This window comes from Fundulus heteroclitus, chromosome 1, assembly GCF_011125445.2.
Source record: "Fundulus heteroclitus isolate FHET01 chromosome 1, MU-UCD_Fhet_4.1, whole genome shotgun sequence".
NCBI classification, from domain to species: Eukaryota; Metazoa; Chordata; class Actinopteri; order Cyprinodontiformes; family Fundulidae; genus Fundulus; species Fundulus heteroclitus.
The window spans coordinates 725188-737111 of record NC_046361.1 but is presented as its reverse complement, the minus strand read 5'-3'; the positions used below and the strand labels follow the sequence as shown (position 1 = coordinate 737111).

At 41.1% G+C, this 11924-nt stretch overlaps 2 long non-coding RNA genes across 2 annotated transcripts; both read right to left on the bottom strand.

Moving 5' to 3' along the window:
- Positions 1-7871: 7871 nt before the first annotated feature.
- On the bottom strand, positions 7872-11050 carry LOC118564156. Its single transcript, XR_004931682.1, has 2 exons — positions 10961-11050; positions 7872-10631 (listed from the first exon to the last, which is right to left on the bottom strand). It is a non-coding gene; the product is annotated as an uncharacterized LOC118564156 (long non-coding RNA).
- Positions 11051-11065: 15 nt separating this feature from the next.
- On the bottom strand, positions 11066-11641 carry LOC118564153. The gene is made up of 3 exons (XR_004931679.1): positions 11418-11641; positions 11178-11343; positions 11066-11085 (listed from the first exon to the last, which is right to left on the bottom strand). It is a non-coding gene; the product is annotated as an uncharacterized LOC118564153 (long non-coding RNA).
- Positions 11642-11924: the final 283 nt, after the last annotated feature.

The window sequence follows — 11924 nt, the reverse complement described above, 5'->3', positions numbered from 1 at the left end:
GATAGATGGGAAAAAGAAGCGAAAATATTAATAACTGACGAAGACTGGTTAAATATATGCAATGCTGTCACAGTTACTTCCAGCTCAAATTTATGGCGAGAATTTTCATGGAAGAACTTGGTACGATTTTTCATTACACCTAGTATTAAGAGCAAACAATGTAAGGACCCTGACAGGGCTCATTGCTGGAGGAACTGTGGGAATATGTCAGCGGGACATTTCCATATTTTTTGGGACTGCACTAGGATCACACCCTACTGGACAGAAGTCACAAGAGAAATTAACAATGTCATGGACCTGAACTTGACGTACGATTTCACTGTATCTTACCTATGTAATCTACCTCAAGGACTGAGGAAATCAGACAAATACCTCCTATTAATATTATTGGCAGGTGCGAAAAAAGCCATAACCCGCAAATGGTTATGTGCGGACCCCCCTTCGATCCTGGACTGGAGGGATATTATCAAGGAAATATGCATTATGGAAAGACTGACTTTCTCATTAAGACTGGCTGTAGAGAAGTGTAAGAAATACTGGGCAAAATGGGATCTTTATCTAAAACGGAATATATTGTAATTTAACACTAACCATGTGTTTGTCGCTCTCATTTACTCAGTTGTTTACTGGCCTGTACTCTCTGTAGTTTTCTTTCTGATGTGGTGTCCTTTGTTTACACTAGATGCTCGGACTGTTTTGTTTTTGGGCTGTAATGTTCTGTTCTTTGTATATATGGTATAAAAGAAAAACAATTAAAAATAAAGTATAAAAAAAAAAAGCAGCTCCTAACCTCAATGAGGTTAGGAGCTGTGTGATAAATAAGGTTATCACACAGAATGTGATAACCTTAGCGTAGCCTTTAAAACTATCCTAGAATAAATTGGTTTTGCTCAAAATGTGCATAAACTGACGCACTCTTGGCTCCATACTTTAGACCTTGTGCTGACATATGGCATTGATTGTGAAGATTTAACAGTATTCTCTCAAAACCCTGTCCTGTCTGATCATTTTTTAATAGCATTTGAGTTTAATTTAACTGAGTTCTCTTCCCCCAAAAGAGGGTTCCATTATAGTAGATCTTTATCGGACAATGCTGCATCAAACTTTAAAAAGGCTGTCCCCCTCTTAATATCGTCAGTATTGCAGAATTACCCTGCAGATAGCAGCAATGCTGTTTCTTCCCATTCACAAATAGATGTCTTTGTTAACGGTATGACTTCGTCATTGTGTTCTGCATTAGACAATGTAGCTTCCTTGAAAAAGAAGTTGATTATTCACAGGAAGCTGGCTCCTTGGTTTAATTCAGAGCTGCATTCCTTGAAGCACAATGTTAGGAAATTGGAGAGAAAATGGCGCTCTACACACCAAGAGGAATCCTACCTAATCTGGAGGGACAGTCTATTGTTGTATAACAAGACCCTTTGCAGAGTTAGAGCAGCATATTTTTCATCATTAATTGAAGAGAATAAGAATATTCCTAGATTTCTCTTCAGTACAGTTGCCAAACTTACACAGTCATAGCTCCGTTGATCCATCCATTCCCTTAGCTCTTAGCAGTAATGATTTTATGGGATTCTTCATAAACAAAATTGATTCCATTAGAAATAAAATAATTGGCATCCTACCAAACATTATTACCTCATCATCAGTAGGTGAGGCAGCGTTGGAGGAATCTTTAGAACTTGCACAGTGTCTGAACTGTTTAGAAGCAGTAGAGCTTTCTGAGCCATCTAAAATTTTAGCTTCATCTAAACCTTCTACCTGTATGTTAGACCCAATCCCAACCAAGTTGTTTAAGGAGGTATTCCCTCTGATCAGTGGTCTTATTTTAGACATGATTAATCTAACCTTGGTAAATGGATATGTACCACAGGCTTTTAAAGCAGCTGCTATTAAACCTTTACTTAAGAAACCACCTCTTGATCAAGATGAGTTAGTAAATTAGACGTGTATATATATATATATATATATATATATATATATATATATATATATATATATATATACAGACCTATATCTAATCTTTTCTTATCTAAAATTCTTGAGAAAGTAGTTGCTAATCAACTATGTGAACATTTACAAAGTAATGACCTACTTGAGGAGTTTCAATCAGGCATTAGAGCTCATCATAGCACTGAAACAGCTCTGGTGAAGGTCCCTAATGACATTCTTATGGCCTCAGATAATGGACTTGTGTCCAATATTGTGACACAGTTGATCACAATATTCTCCTACAAAGACTTGAGCATACTGTAGGGATTAAGGGGAAAGCATTAGGCTGGTTTAAATCTTATCTGTCGGACAGATTCCAGTTTGTTCATGTTAATAATATATCAAACTCTAGGGTCACCTGTGGAGTACCACAGGGTTTAGTCCTTGGACCAATTCTCTTTACTATATATATGCTTCCGATTGGCAAAATTATCAGACAGCATGGGATTAATTTTCACTGTTATGCTGATGACACTCAGCTATATTTATCCATAAATCCTGATGAATCCAATCAGTTACTTTGACTGCAGTCATGTCTTGATGACATCAAAAGCTGGATGACTTTAAATTTCCTGCATTTAAATTCTTACGAGACAGAAGTTGTAATCTTTGGACCAGAGTCCTAAAAAAATAAACTTCTTAAGCAATCACTTAATCTGGATGGCATTAAATTGGCCTCTGGTAATAAAGTAAAAAATCTTGGTGTTGTTTTCGACCAAGACATGTCATTTAAATCCCATATTAAACAGGTTTCCAGAGTTTTCTTTTTTCACATCAGGAATATTGCCAAAATTACAAACATTCTGTCCAGTGGTGATGCTGAAAAACTAGTCCATGTATTTGTTACTTCAAGGCTGGACTATTGTAAATCTTTACTATCAGGAAGTCCACAAAATGCAGTTCGAAGTCTTCAGCTGATCCAAAATGCTGCGGCAAGAGTTCTGATGAAAATCAACAAGAGGGATCATATTTCTCAAATTTTAGCTTCCCTTCATTGGCTTCCTGTTAAATCAAGAAAAGAATTTAAAATTCTTCTTCTAACGTATAAAGCCCTTAATAATCAAGCCATCATATATCAGAGCTCTGATTACCCCGTATGTTCCCAACAGAGCACTTCGCTCTCAGACTGCAGGTCTGCTGGTGGTTCCTAGAGTCTCTAAAAGTAGAATGGGAGGCAGATCCTTTAGCTATCAGGCGCCTCTCCTGTGGAACCAACTCCCAGTTTTGGTCCGTGAGGCAGACACCCTGTTTACTTTTAAGACTAATCTTAAAACTTTCCTTTTTGACAAAGCTTATAGTTAGAGTGGCTCATGTTACCCTGAGCTACCTCTATAGTTGCACTGCTTTAGGCTTAGACTACTGGAGGACATCAGGGCCTATTTTTCTCACTCTACTGATTTCTACTGTTCTCCAGTTTTGCATTGCATTACATTGAAATGACTGTCGTCATTTCAGCTTTTAACTTTTTGCTCTCTCTCTTTTTTCTTCATAGTAGGCACACCTGGTCTGACGTTCTGTTAACTTTGACAACATCCAAGGAAAACAGATCACCCACTATTATCATCTAATGTAGAACAGATTACTGGATCAATGTGTGCTTCTGTGCTTTTTTGTCTGTCTTGTTGTGTCTCTGCTCTGTCTTCTGTAACCCCCAGTCGGTCGAGGCAGATGACCGTTCATACTGAGCCCGGTTCTGCTGGAGGTTTTTCCTTCCCGCTAATGAGTGGTTTTTCTTTCCACTGCCGCTTCATGCTTGCTCAGTATGAGGGATTGCTGCAAAGCCATGGACAATGCAGACGACTCTCCCTGTAGCTCTACGCTTCTTCAGGAGTGAATGCTGCTTGTAGGGCCTTTGAAGCAATCAACTGGTTCCCTTATAAAGGAAATTTTTGACCAATCTGTATAATCTGACTGATTCTGACTTTGTAAAGTGCCTCGAGATGACATGTTTCATGAATTGGCGCTATATAAATAAAATTGAATTGAACTGAATGAATTCCTTCAATACAAGTGAGATTTATCTAAAGATGAAATACTTTGTGGGTTGGGATGGCATGTCATCACTCTGGTGGAACAACAGGAGGGCAAAGATTACAGAGGGCAAAACACACTTTCACTATTTTGTCTAGTGGGGTTAGTCCATCTGAGGCTGAATAACACAGTGATATGGGTATGGTTCCGTGCAAAATGTAGTACATATTCCTTACAAGTCCTATAATGCTCTCCACATGGATGCACACAAGCTGCCAGTCCCCATGATGACTTGACTTCTTCTGGGTGAAGCTGTGGTTTTCCTTTGGTAAAGGCATATATCTTGAGCGGTGCGTTAACAAGGTCTAAAGAATTTTCTACATTAACAGGTCAAGATATCTACTATTCTCTGTCACATACTTATCACTTGTCCAACCTCCCCAACCTTTTGAAATAAAGCTAATGACCCTTATGCCATCCATCCATCCATCCATCCATTTTCTTCTACTTATCCAGGGTCGGGTCGCGGGGGTAGCAGCTTCAGTAGGAAGGCCCAGACTTCCCTTTCTCCAGTCAACTGGGCCAGCTCTTCTGGGGGAATCTCAAGACATTCCCAAGACAGCTGAGAAACATAGTCACTCCAGTGTGCCCTGGGTTCCCTCTGGGCCTCCTCCCAGTGGGACATGCCCGGAACACCTCACCAGGGAGGTGTCCAGGCGGCATCCTAACCACATGACCCTTATGGTTTTATAGAAAGGAGATACTTACCTGTATTATGATGTTTATATTATGAATATGTTTGTGCATTGAAAGGTGCGCTCACCTTTGCTCACGCAACGAAACGCCGGAGGACAGGGAAGTGCGCTGGTGCGTCATCGCCAGCGCGGACTACGCTCACCGCTACCGGGCATAATCCTGTCCAATGTGCGTTCCCTGCCAAACAAACTGCACAAACTGAAACTTATGCTGGGGAAAAACAGGGACTTCTCTTCATCTGCTGTGTTTTGCTTCACACAGACATGGCTGTGTGAATTAATCTCGGATTCAGCGCTGCAGCTGGACGGTTTCCAACTTCACAGAACTGACCGCGACACACATCTTTCCAGCAAAGCGAAAGGTGGAGGGATCTGTTTTTACACCAACAACGGCTGGAGCAACGATGTGTCAGTGATCCAGTAGCACTGTCCTCCTGACCAGGAATCCATCATAAACTGTAAGCCTTATTATTCACCCCGCAAGTTTGCTTCATTCATTCTGGTCGGTGTTTACATCGCGCCGAACGCAAACATGCAGGTCGCACAGCGCACGCTCGCAGACCAGATACTGAATATGGAGCAGAGAAATCCGGACTCCTTAGTTATTGTCCTTGGTGACTTTAACAAAGGAAACCTCACTCATGAACTTCCTAAATATAAACAGTTTATTAAAGGCCCGACCAGAGAGGAGAGCATTCTGGATCACTGTTACACCACAGTTAGAGATGCTTATCACGCCGTCCCCCGTGCTGCACTGGGCCAGTCTGACCACGTCATGGTTCACCTGATTCCTGCTTACAGGCAGAAACTAAAACTTTGCAAACATGTAGTGAGGACATCAAAGAAGTGGACCAGTGAGGCTGTGGAGGATCTTCAGGCATGCTTGGATTCTACTGACTGGGATGTCTTCAGGGCTGCTACCAACAGTCTGGATGAGTTTACAGAGGCCGTGACATCATATATCAGCTTCTGTGAGGACTGCTGTGTTTCATCACGAACCAGGGTGAGTTCCAATAATGACAAACCCTGGTTCACAGCAAAACTCAGAAGGCTGGAGAAAGAAAATGCTTTCAAAAGTGGGGATAAATGCAGAATCAGAGATGGTGAAAGAGGCTAAACGACTGTACTCTGAGAAGCTGCAAAACCAGTTGTCAGCCAAAGACACTGCTTCTGTCTGGAAAGGGCTTAGCCAGATAACAAATTACAAGCCTAAAGCCCCCCCACTCCATGAACGATCGATAGTTAGAAAACGACCTGAACAACTTCTGCTGTTGTTTCAACAGATAAAGGGACAGTCCTGCAACCACCCCCCAAGACACCACCCAACAGATCACCTCCACCTCCACTTCAGTGACAACTCTTTCCATACACGAGAGACATGTTAAACTCTTCAAAAGACAGAACCCCCAGAAAGCTGCTGGACCAGACTCTGTCTTTCCATCCACCTTAAAGCACTGTGCTGATCAGCTATCTCCAGTGTTTACAGACATTTTTAACACCTCACTGGCGACATGTCACGTGCCAGCCTGCATCAAATCCTCCACCATTACCCCTGTTCCCAAGAAGCCAAGGACCACAGGACTTAATGACTTTAGACCCGTCGCTCTGACCTCTGTGGTTATTAAGTCCTTTGAGCGCCTTGTGCTTTCACACCTTAAAGAAATCACCAATCCCCTCCTGGACCCCCTACAGTTTGCCTACAGAGCCAACAGGTCTGCAGACGACGCTGTCAACCTGGCCCTTCACCACATCCTCCAGCACCTGGACACTGCGTGAACCTACGCCAGGATCCTGTTTGTGGATTTCAGCTCTGCCTTCAACACAATCATCCCAGCTCTGCTTCAGGAGAAGCTCTCCCAGCTGAATGTGCCAGACTCCACCTGCAGGTGGATCACACACTTCCTGTCTGACAGGAAGCAGCACGTGAAGCTGGGAAAACGTGACTGACTCACAGCTCATCAGCACCGGTTCACCCCAGGGCTGTGGTCTTTCTCCTCCGCTCTTCTCCCTGTACACCAACAGCTGCACCTCCAGTCATCAGTCTGGTGTCATCCACGAACTTCAAGAGCTTGACACCCTCATCGGAATTATCTCTGATGGTGACGAGTCTGCTTACAGGTGGGAGGCTGACCAGCTGGCGACCTGGTGCAGGGAGAACAACCTGAAGCTCAACACTGTAAAAACAGTGGAGATGGTTGTGGACTTCAGGAAGAACTCAGCCCCAGCTACCCCCATCACCCTCTGTGACTCCACAATTGACACTGTGGAGTCTTTCCGCTTCCTGGGAACTATCAGGACTATCCAGGACCTAAAGTGGGAGCTGAACATCAACTCTCTCACCAAGAAAGCCCAGTAGAGGATGTACTTCCTGTGCCAGCTGAAGAAATTCGACCTGCCAAGAACAATAATGGTGCAGTTCTACTCCTCAATCATTGAGTCCATCCTCACCTCCTCCATCACCATCTGGTACGCTGGTTCCACCGCTAAGGACAAGGGCAGACTGCAGCGTGTCATCCGGTCTGCAGAGAAGGTGATTGGCTGCAATCTTCCATCTCTCCAGGACCTGTACGTCTCCAGGATTCTGAGGCGTGTAGGGAAGATTGTGGCTGATCCCCCGCATCCCAGTCACAGACTATTTCAGTCACTTCCCTCTGGCAGGATGCTGCGGTCCATCAGGACCAAAACCTCATGCCACAAGAACAGTTTTTTTTCCCATCTGCTACCGGCCTTATCAACAATGCCAAGAGCCGCCCGTGAAACTGAACACTGTCACTCTCCCCCGTTCAGGACTTGCACAGCAAAAATGCCAGTGTTAATTCAACACCCACAGTGTTAAATTTAACACCAAAAAAGTGTCTATATGTGTCCACACTAGCTAGTGTTAAAATAACATTTATGAAAGTGTTAATAGACTAACACCCAATTTTTGTTAAATTTACACCAGCCATTGTTGATTATCCAACACTACTGGGTGTGTTATTAACATTACAATAGTGTTTGTGTTGAAATATAATGTTAAAAATTAACACTATTGTGGTGTCAATACCAAAACCAAATGTTTTTTTGTTTTTTAATTAGTAAAGAATGGACTACTAAGCATCTCAATACAAAGTATAATGGGAAAACCCCCTAAATATTAAAAAACAACAGAAATTCAAAGTTTAACCCTTTTATTAAACAGTTCTTTTTCAAAGACCTCAAACAATGCGCAGCTCATATAAAACAGCAGCGGGGCACAATGTACGTTTTTTCATCATTATCAGCTGAAAACTGTCTGTCATAAGGCTGATAATATATCAGGTCAGACACACAAATAACAGCAAACACATCCTCCACAATGTCTATTTTGAAAGCACTCAGGTGCTCATCAAAAAACTCTGTAGTGACTTTAGTAGTCAAAAGAAATGCTTCATCGTTGTTGACAATGATGTTGACAATTTTTTGAAAAACAGGCATTTCATTTTCAGTACTTGTGCAAACAAACATTCCAAAGTTTTTCACCCATGAAGTTGTGGACACACACTGCACATTCAATCTGGGACAAGATCTTAAAACCTCCGTGCAATTTAGTTCATTTGTTGGATAATCTTTAAGAGGGCCAAACTGAAACCTTTGAAAGTAAAACTTTTCCCAATGAAAAGCCAGCTGCCTTTGGTGCTTTTTCACTAAGGTTTTAGTAACGTTCTTAAAGTTCTTCACAGATTTCTTAAAACAATTGTGTTTCCCTTCAAATCTCATACACCACACATGGATGAGTGGTCCTATTTTTCTGATACATCTTGGATAATGTATCATTAGGTGATGTTTTGGAATCAGCTTCTTATCTGTAAATACAGATTTAAAGAGTTTATGATGGTCAGAAATCAGATGCTTTAAAAAATAAGTCATACCATCTGTAATTACTGGTGAGCACACGATATTGACAATTTGAATCAAAAGAAGAATTATTTTAGATAAGAATTACATCAAAGGTGTGTTGCGTAAGAGGCACCACGACTGAATAGCATTGAGGCCAAGGTCATTGCCACCATCAATTCTGATTGCACTAGGTCTGTTGTTTCTCTCAAGGTAGCCATAGTTAAAGCTCTGTATCCTTTCTGAAAGGGTGTTTAAATCTATATTAGTCCTAACCATGTACTGAAAAAGAAGCTGAAGTTCATATTGCACAACACCTTCTAAAAGGTTGTGCATAATATCAACTGCATAGTTGTTTGAACAATGAAAATACTGCAGTGCATTAAGAGGACATTCTCTTTTTACACCAAAAGAGTGGATTAGCGTGGGATTTTGTGTCATGTTGTTGCAATGTTCGGAATAGAGCTCTTTTGTGCGCAAAATAATGTTTGGGTCATCCTCACTGAATACTGACTGTAACTTTGTTTTATCAGTTAAACAAAATCGACAACAATAGGTTGCACTAAATGATTCCACCATGCCAAAAAGTCCATGTAATGCCAAATTATCACCAGTAACTTGAACAATTGAACCCTTTAATGGTGTGTCAGAAAATGGCACCTTAATACCTTCTGTCTCAAGAAATTTTAAATCATTAAGAAGCGGCTGCAAGACTGGGCCAAAACCATACTTCTTTAAGTCCTCGACATGGAATAGAGACACCAGATGAATGTTCATCAAAACTGAATTTAGCTTAGTTGGCAAATTTCTTAAAATAAAGTAAATGCAGCCAAGTTTGTGTGAACCCCTTTTGGGTCCCAAAGGATTTGCTGTCTCGAAATCATCATAAGCTGTATTTGGAGTGCATGTTCTTGCTCTGAAAATAAAGAATGACTTCTGAGATAAGAACCATCATTGATGTCTCTATATATCCCATCTTCATGACTCTTCCCTTGCTGAAAGCAGCTACTGAGTTCTTGGTTGGTGAACAATGACTCAAGAGTTCCTAAAATAGGTACATACATAAATTTGTCATTGACAGGAACCTGACTGTATGTACCTGTGGTTTTATCAACGCGTGTATCATAACGTACACCAAGAACATACTCTATTGGTTCAACAATTTTCCATTTTTTTTCAAAATATCTTTGTCTCTTTGTTTCTGTATTAAGGTGCACAAACAGATTTTCTAAGTTCTCAAACACTTTTTGACTTTGTTTAAGGTCTGTTCATTACCCTCTGATGACAGACATTGAAGAACAGCATCCTGTGCTTGAACAGGGACATCATTAATAACTTCCTCCATTGAACAAGTTAAAGACTGGACAATACTTTCTGAAACTCCTGCTGCTTGAACTTGAGCAATAACAGAGCTGCATATGTCCATTAACTGTCTTTTTTTGGGAAGATTTTGTTGACCAACAGGAGAGTTATTCAATGGATCATTAGCACAAACATCAGCTGTCTCAACCCCATCAATAACATTGTCCACATTAAGAACTTCAGTGGCAAGTGTGTCTCCATGTGCTTTTACCAAGTGTTTCTTGAACCCAGAATATGTGTAAAAAACAGATGAACAACAATGTTCCCCACATCTCAAACGTAGTTTTCTCCCTGGATACAAAGCATGACTAAACTTTAAATGCTGGAAGAGGCCTGAACAATTTCTGAGCTGAACTTTACAGACATAACAGGTTAACATCAAATGTTGTTAATCCTCACTCTGATTTCTTTGACTCTGGGGCTCTCCTTTGCTGTGGCCACGTCAATGCCATAAACCGTTGTTTGGATGAATGTGTCGAAGTTGAGGAGGGTTGCATCGTAAGACACAGCAAACACAAAGTGTGCCTTAAACAGTTCGTCGAAAGCAGCCACTGCAGTCTGTGCCACACAGGTAATAGGCTTCTGATCCAGGATGATATAAAACCTCTGCACAGTGCTCTTATTTTCTCCCACACAAAGGAGAAAGGGCTGTGTAGATCCAACTCTGGCAAGGAATGTTGTAAAGCTTGTCCCCGCCTAAGAATAAGATAATGAGCATAATAAAAACTTGATTAATTTAATCCTTTACAAGTAACACATGAAGCGCATGTTCATTGAGTGTTTAACATATCAAAAATTTGGCTGTGATATACAACATTAACCATGTGGGCTAAAAAAGTTATTTATGCCATCCATTTTGTTGTGATCGCACAACTCCAAACAATTTATACCGTTGCTATTTTCCCAAAACTAGTCGAGCTCTATTTTGTCAGAAAATTTCACCGGACACCCCAAAATAAAAAAGTTTGGAAAAACAGTCTGATTTACAGTAAGTGAAGCAAAACATTGTCATATCAAAACCATACCTTCATGAACTTGACTACACGGTCAGCTGCCTCAGGTGCACTGATTTTACCCTGTCTCTTCCCCTTTGCAGTTGGAGGCAAGAGATGAACCAGCAGGAGAATAGCTGCCAAGTCTCTGTCCCATTCTAAAAAATAACACATACCAACTTTACAATCAGAGCATGCAAAATGCAAGTGTAGAGAGAAGTGTGCAAAACGTTTATATATTAACACTCACCATATTCACCTGATTCCTCCTGAGCGGACAGAAGCTCATCCAGATGAGAACTCTGTCGAAGGCTTTTGCTGACAGTGATGACCCTCGGTTTGTAGAATGTAGGCCATCTTGCAATGAACTTTCCAGAGATGTCTTCCCCAAAGAGCCTAATGAAGTCCTGCTCGATCTTGCACAGAAAAAAAAATGCATCAAAATGCAATTCAACACAAATAATTAGTTAATCAAGTCTGTGTTTCTTACTAAGCCTGGTGTATCCAAGAATCTTGGGAAGTGATCCAAGATGAATGATGACTGCTCCAGATCATGCAGCAGTTTCTGTCTATGTTGAAATGTTGCCTTCATTTTCTCCTTGATGACTTCTGGGTTTGACGAATGCTTCATTATGGAAATCGCTTCTGTGCAATCATCCCCAAACAGCTGGTCAGATGTTTCTGTCTGCCTCAGAGTTTTGGGGCCACACTGATGAGCAGACTCAGAGCTTCTCCTGAAGTTGCTTGCAGTGTTCCGCTGTACGGTTTTCAATCGGTAGGCCAGGTACCCCTGTCCACTTTGAGGATCATAGTAATGCTCCTATCACAAAACAGAATAGACAAGACAAATTGTCTACTGCATTCCATTCAACAGGATCTTCACAATAGGGCTACAAGTCATTGTCAAAAGAAGAGGACAAAAAAAAGAGTTGCTTATTAATGCGTTTTCTAAAATTATCACTTAGACATGTTTAATACAGTGAGTCATCTAATTTAC